We start from the raw sequence: 6,489 nt of genomic DNA, 5'->3' as shown, positions 1-6,489 counted from the left end.
TCCTCTATTTATGCTGATTTCTTTTGGCTGGACGAGTATGAGAAACTTGAGTTGTGTTTTAGAAAGGGAATCTTTTTTGTTGCAGATTTTATTTGTAAAGCGTGGGAGAGAAGGCAGAATATTCTGTTTAAAGTCTGAGCCGTAAAAGGGGCTGTAATTATGTATGAAATGAAAATAATAATAATAATAATAATGTACACTGCAACTGTACTTTTTTGGTGTCTTATAAACCCATGAGGGTTGGGCACTTTGTGCATGACACGTAAATAAAAATAATCAATCAATATCTATCCTAAAATACCTACAAAAACTACTTACTGACTTGCTTACTTAGACATGTGATCAAAAAACTCATTGGAACTTCAAGTCTTTTTTTAACCAGTGCTACTGACATCCTAAATGCCTTGACATCAGGGTAAATATGACAGTACACAAACATATAGTCATATGTATTTACTATTCAGACTTGTGGTTATATATTTAGGCTTTCTCTGAACACCACCAGTTTTACAGATGTAGGCAGTGGCTCCCTTGGGTACCATGTCACCTTGGAGTTCTCACACCCCCTTACCTCTCCGTAACCCTGCATTATGATACCAGAGTTGGCTGCGTGTGTGGGAGTGGGGATGCCCATTGCTTGACTGAATTTGATAAGATGACATCACTATGATTATCACCCTTAGTATCACCACCAACATCACTGTCATTCACTGTGTTTTGACTGTTCTTACAGATGGAACATATTTAAGCAGCTAATCCATTCTCACAGACGCCACTGGGAGAGTGCTTCACCTGACCACAAAATGCTTTTCCACAGTGACTGATGGAAAACACAACAAACGGTTTTAATCTGAATCTGTGAAGTTTTCAATCTGACAGCAATTGATTGAAAACAGTAGGAGGGTGTGATAAGCTGTAACATAGAAAGAAAAAATACCTCAGCAAAATACTTGTTTCCTGTTCAGTGGGAGGAGCAGTTGTCACTGTTGTGGCTTTGCTCTTGAACATGACCCTGTGATATGATGTGATATTGAGAGTGGGTGCAGTCCACAGTTCCCATTGCTAGTAAATATAGATTTGCTGTTTAAGCATCATGTACTGCAAAGCAATTCCTCTTTTTTTTCTGTTACCACCGCCTATCTTTTATTTACATATTATTTACGTATGTGAAGTCTAATTTCCAGTAAATTTTCACTCAACATCTCACCAAGGCTTTTTTATTTCCCTTCCCTCACCTAAGCAAGAAAGGAAAGTCCTGCACTGTCCGTAACCTTCGCTCTTTCGCCAACCAAAGTGAGAGAAATTTGAAAAGTTGTGAGGAAATGAGTGTAAAGTGGGTGGGTGGGGGCAAACTGGTGACAGCAAGATAGAGAAGCTGTTGGCCGTGAGAAAGTGGCACAGCACTTCTTTCGTCAAGTCCTCTGACTGAAACCACCGTAAGCCGCCAGCCGCAGCAGCACAGATAAACACCAAAGAGCTGAGACTGCGGCACGACTCTGACTCAGACTCTGACACTGCCTGATAATCTGATGCTTCTCAGTCTGTGATCTTTGACGACAATTCATTTGACCTAATGATGTCATTTAATGTACTACAGAACACCTATGCTGTTTTCACGAGCGGCATATTGAGAACGTACGTGACTGGGTACACAGATGGGTACACAAATACCAGTCACCAAGAGGTGCTTTGTTGCTCACTTGACATCAACAATAAAAATCATTTCAGATTAAATAAGTATCATGTGTGTGTCATTTCTGTTCGATGTTTGTTACACGGTTTATATCTAATATCTGTTATCGTTAGCAAAACTCTTCCCAGCATTCATATATGTAGGTGTGCATCCTGACCCAGTGTGGCTCCATCTTATGTAAAGATGTGCGATGTGTGTGATGAAGATGCACAAAAATGTCTTCTCTCTACACTGCAGTATGTTCTTATTTTAAATTATGTTCTACTTTGCGACAATGCCTCGCAATAGGTTAACCTCTTGCATCATTGAGCAGCTCAACTTAAAGGGGCACTTCAATGATGTATTGTTCAACTCAGTTTTACCTGATGACATCATCAGGTTTATTTCCTCAGACTTTACACAGCTCTCTCAGGAGCCACAGATGACATATACAACTGTTTGCACAGGCTTAGTAGCATGACTTGACATTAAAGGGGAACGCCACCTATATTAAGACTTCTGATAGGTTATTTCCATGGTCAAGGAAAGCTCAATTACAATTTGCAAACATGAGCTACTCTCTGTCAAAGCCAGAAACCAGAGAAGAAAGTCTAGCTGCACCATAGACAGTGAATGGGAGCCTGATTGTGTGGACCCACAGAATGTTTGTTTCTTTTTTTATCCCTGAAAGAGCTTTATTCTATTGTAGTGTTCTCAGTTCTAAAACAGAAAATGTACCCATATACTCAGAACACTCCCCTGAGTACTCTCACTGTCATCTAAAACATCTTTCTAGGGCTGATAGTCGACCAAACGTTTTCAACCAGAAAGGTCATTAGTTGGCAAGATTTCATTGGTCGCTTAGTCGCAGAAGACAAAGAAAAAACAAACGTGAAACTATTAGGAGCTGCTCCTTGTCAAAAATAAATCCAAACCTATATGACTGGACTGTGTGGGGATTTAATTTGAAAGGGCAGACACAGGAAGTGTCCACGCTCAGCAGTCAGACAGGAGTCAGGTTAATTTCCAGGGCTGGTACCTGCGGTTATTCCACAGGCTAGTTAATAACATGTCGGGCAGGAAATCCAAAGTGTGGGATCATTTTGAGAAGGTGAAGGACGAACCCAAGGTGATATGTAAACTCATCTTCATTGGTCGACTACAAACATGACGTATCATCTGAAACATGGAAGTAGCTACATGCCCATTAGCCCACAGCGTCATTAACAGGCGGCTCGCTCAGTGTGTGACGTGCACTTGGAGATAAAATATAGGCCACCCCTCCCACCCTCCCATACAGACTTTCACTGCCTTCACTTTTGTTGTTGTCCATTTCCTCCTGACACCACCAGTCACTGTTAAACAATAACGGCGACTGGCTGCGTATCATGCCGACGTGAAAAGACGGCTTTTTTCGTCAGTGTCTGACACTAGAAGTCACTGACCGAGCGACGGTTTTCAACGACTGCGGAGTGAGACCTGGTTGACTTTAGACGCCCTAAGCTACTGCTCATACCAGGCCACATGTTGTAGCACCAACACCCCAGAATGCATTGAATTGAGCAAGATTGAATTTTATTGCTTCTGAATTAAACTGTAATTTTTAGAAATGTTTTGTAACACAGTCTCACTTTAATGTGTAAAACTGGTCTCTTTAAAGAGACAGGGTTGTAAGACGCTAGTTATTTGATGTTTGGATTACTGATTTAAAATCAAACGTTCATATAGTTCACACTTCACTGTGTGTTTTCAAGGCGTTAGTTCTAAAAAGGAAACCTATAGTTCAAAGTGTTAGAGACAGTTGTGAGGAGAGATGACATTTATGGGAAGCTGGAGGGCGGCTGGTAGCTTTGCTCCACACTTGAAAAGGTTTTGCAAAAGTAATTTAAAACAAAAAAGTAATACGGTAAATTATAAGTAGCGTTTAATCGTGTATTTATTCAACACATGATGTGAGTCAATATCACACACGTACCACGTTCCTCCTACATGATTACCATACACAGTACGATTTAAAAACCCATAACATGGTGAACATCAATGGGAAAATGAACTTTAGACGACAGCCTCGCTCCCTTCTTCCCCTCCTCCTACCAGAGTTTCAGGTTCCTAGAAAGGCACTTCTCTGCCACCATCAGGGGAACAAGAAGCCCCCGATCCCCTCAGAACAAATGAGGCAGAAACCCACTGAACCCACCAGCCCGTCTCAGCTCCCTGCACGACTCTCGTCTGCTCTCCTGGCAGCCCCTGGGAGAAGATTACGAGCCCCCCGCCACATCAACCACAGTGCTCTGCCATGCCTCTCTTTGTGCACATCAAGGCGAGCTTGGCTCCATTTTACGCTGCTGACACCAGGAGTCAAATGAGATGTTTGCAGAAATACAGCCACACTGAGAGATGCTTCAGTTTCAGTTCATGTGCAGCCCTCGATGATTTGATTTCAATCTGAGGTCAGATTCAAACCTCATTATCTGACATTACTCCTCAACAGATCGGACTACACATTCACAAAATACTGTTTTTAATTAGTAAAGAAAAGCTTTTATGACGATTGTTGAAGCAGGGGTGTTCTGTTATCGTCTGGTAAAAAAATAGCTTAATAAATCAATTTGTTTTTTAGTGGAGACTTGTGTTTTTTTATGATATTATTCTACTGCAGTGGGATAAAATATTAAAATAGAAATTCCCTCAAAGGATTTTTGCTTCAGCGTGGTTTACTAGGCTTATTCTCCCATTGGAATAATGTAACTAACACAATCAATTTATTGAAACACTCACACTCAAACAGTGACATGACCAGTTTAATATTAATTCCAGGGGTGTAAATATAGACAGTGCAGGCAGTGCGGTGTCACTGGGGCCCATGGGGTGGGAGTGAGTGATTCAGTTTGCCACCTCTGAAAAACCCCTGTGTTCAAAGAAGAACACGTTAAAGTACAGACAGTTATCTGCTATATATAACCTCGAGAAGGCAAACCCATCTCCGACAATGTTTCTTTGGCTTTTCTTTTGTGAAATAGGCAGAAGAAATCTTTTTTAAAAAAGTATATGTTCATTTTACATAAACTATATCTATATATATATAAAATCCATTTAATGAATAATCTCTCATTTTATTTGGTATTTTTACAGATTTGCAGTGATGATTGGTAACGTGTGTTGATGTTTTCCAACGTCAAGTCTGTATTTGTGTAACAGGGTCAATTATACAGCAGTAATATGCATGACAAAATCAAATGTACATTTGTAATATTAAGTACTATAATTCCACAAAATTTGATTACCTGACACACTTAGGCCTCCGTACTCAATGTGTGGAACATTTGATAGGATTTTGTTTTAGCCACCTGTTGTCAGGAGAGGAATAAACGGAGTACGCTGTTTCCACGGTGTAGGCATGTAGATCATGTGACAATACTATAAAATACACAGTAACTGTTTTGATGCAAAATCTGGCACAAGAACCCATCATACTAGTGTGCACTGGGGCCCATCCTAACAACTGTACACCACTGGTTAATTCCATCCATCCAATAGACTGATAAACTTCCAACAGAAAATGAAATGCTTATTTTTGAAATGAGTTTGTGTAAAGAGTTTAAATTTATGTCAGAATTAGGTACCCCTTTATATTTATTTTTCTCTGGGTTTACTTTCTTCACCGAGACAGATGAAAGTGAAAAGACTCAGCACAAACTGGAGTAGGACTCACAAAGCAGACTCACAGATGCTTAAATCTAAATCGTCAAACAAAAAAAGTGGTCACAAGGCAAAAACACACTTACAAATAACACTAGGGAAACGCTGGAACTCTCACTCAAAGGTAAAGATGACCTGGCAACAAATGAGGGGCAGACAGGGCCTTAAAAAACACATGAGGTGAAACACATGAGGGCGGGGCAAGTAATCACAAAGGAGGGAAACTTGACAGGACGTGGGATCTGAAATGGGACAGGACAATGGTCACCAAGGTAAAACAGGACACACAGGGATGACAAATAAACATGAATCAGGTAGCTTGATGGGTCACAACAAGACGAGGAGACTGAGAGAAACAGAAAGAGAGAAGGTGATGAAGATGAGAGAGGAAGAGCAGGTGCTGCCCACTGTACATAGGATGAGATTAGCATTACGTCCCAGTGCTGTTCAAACCTGATCCGATTCAAACCATGTCATTATCATAGAGATATAAATGTTCCTTGGTAGAAACAGTGGAGTCAACACAAACATCTAAAAAAGTACAGTGTTATAATAAAGTATTATTGTATAAATATATTACTGTCAGTAAATGGACTGCACTTGTATGGCGCCTTTCTAGTCCTCCGACCTCGACCAACCACCGGGGATCTTCCAATTGGTGGACGACCCGCTCCGCCTCTGAGCCACAGCCGCCCCCTAGTGTTGGGAGGCTACTTTAAAAGCATAGCTTTGCAAGCTACCACTCACTTCACACTGGAAGAAGTTTAACTATAGCGAACCTACCCTGGGAGAAATCCACTTTGGTTAACTAACGCTACCTGAAGAAAGTAGCTCAGGAATACTCGTACTCGTCGTCCTCTGCTTATCCGGGTCCGGGTCGCGGGGGCAGCAGCCTCAGCAAAGAAGCCCAGACAGTCCTCTCTCCAGCTACTTCTGTCAGCTCTTCTGAGGGAACCCCGAGGCGTTCCCAGGCCAGTCGGGCGATGTAATCCCTCCTCTTACCCTATCTCTAAGGCTGAGCCCAGACACCCCACGGAGGAAACTCATTCCGCTTGTACTCGCGATCTCGTTCTTTCGGTCACTACCCAGAGCTCGTGACCATAGGTGAGGGTTGGAAC

This window comes from Epinephelus moara, chromosome 18 (assembly GCF_006386435.1).
Source record: "Epinephelus moara isolate mb chromosome 18, YSFRI_EMoa_1.0, whole genome shotgun sequence".
In the NCBI taxonomy this organism is placed as follows: Eukaryota; Metazoa; Chordata; class Actinopteri; order Perciformes; family Serranidae; genus Epinephelus; species Epinephelus moara.
Note: the sequence above shows the minus strand (reverse complement) of the source record.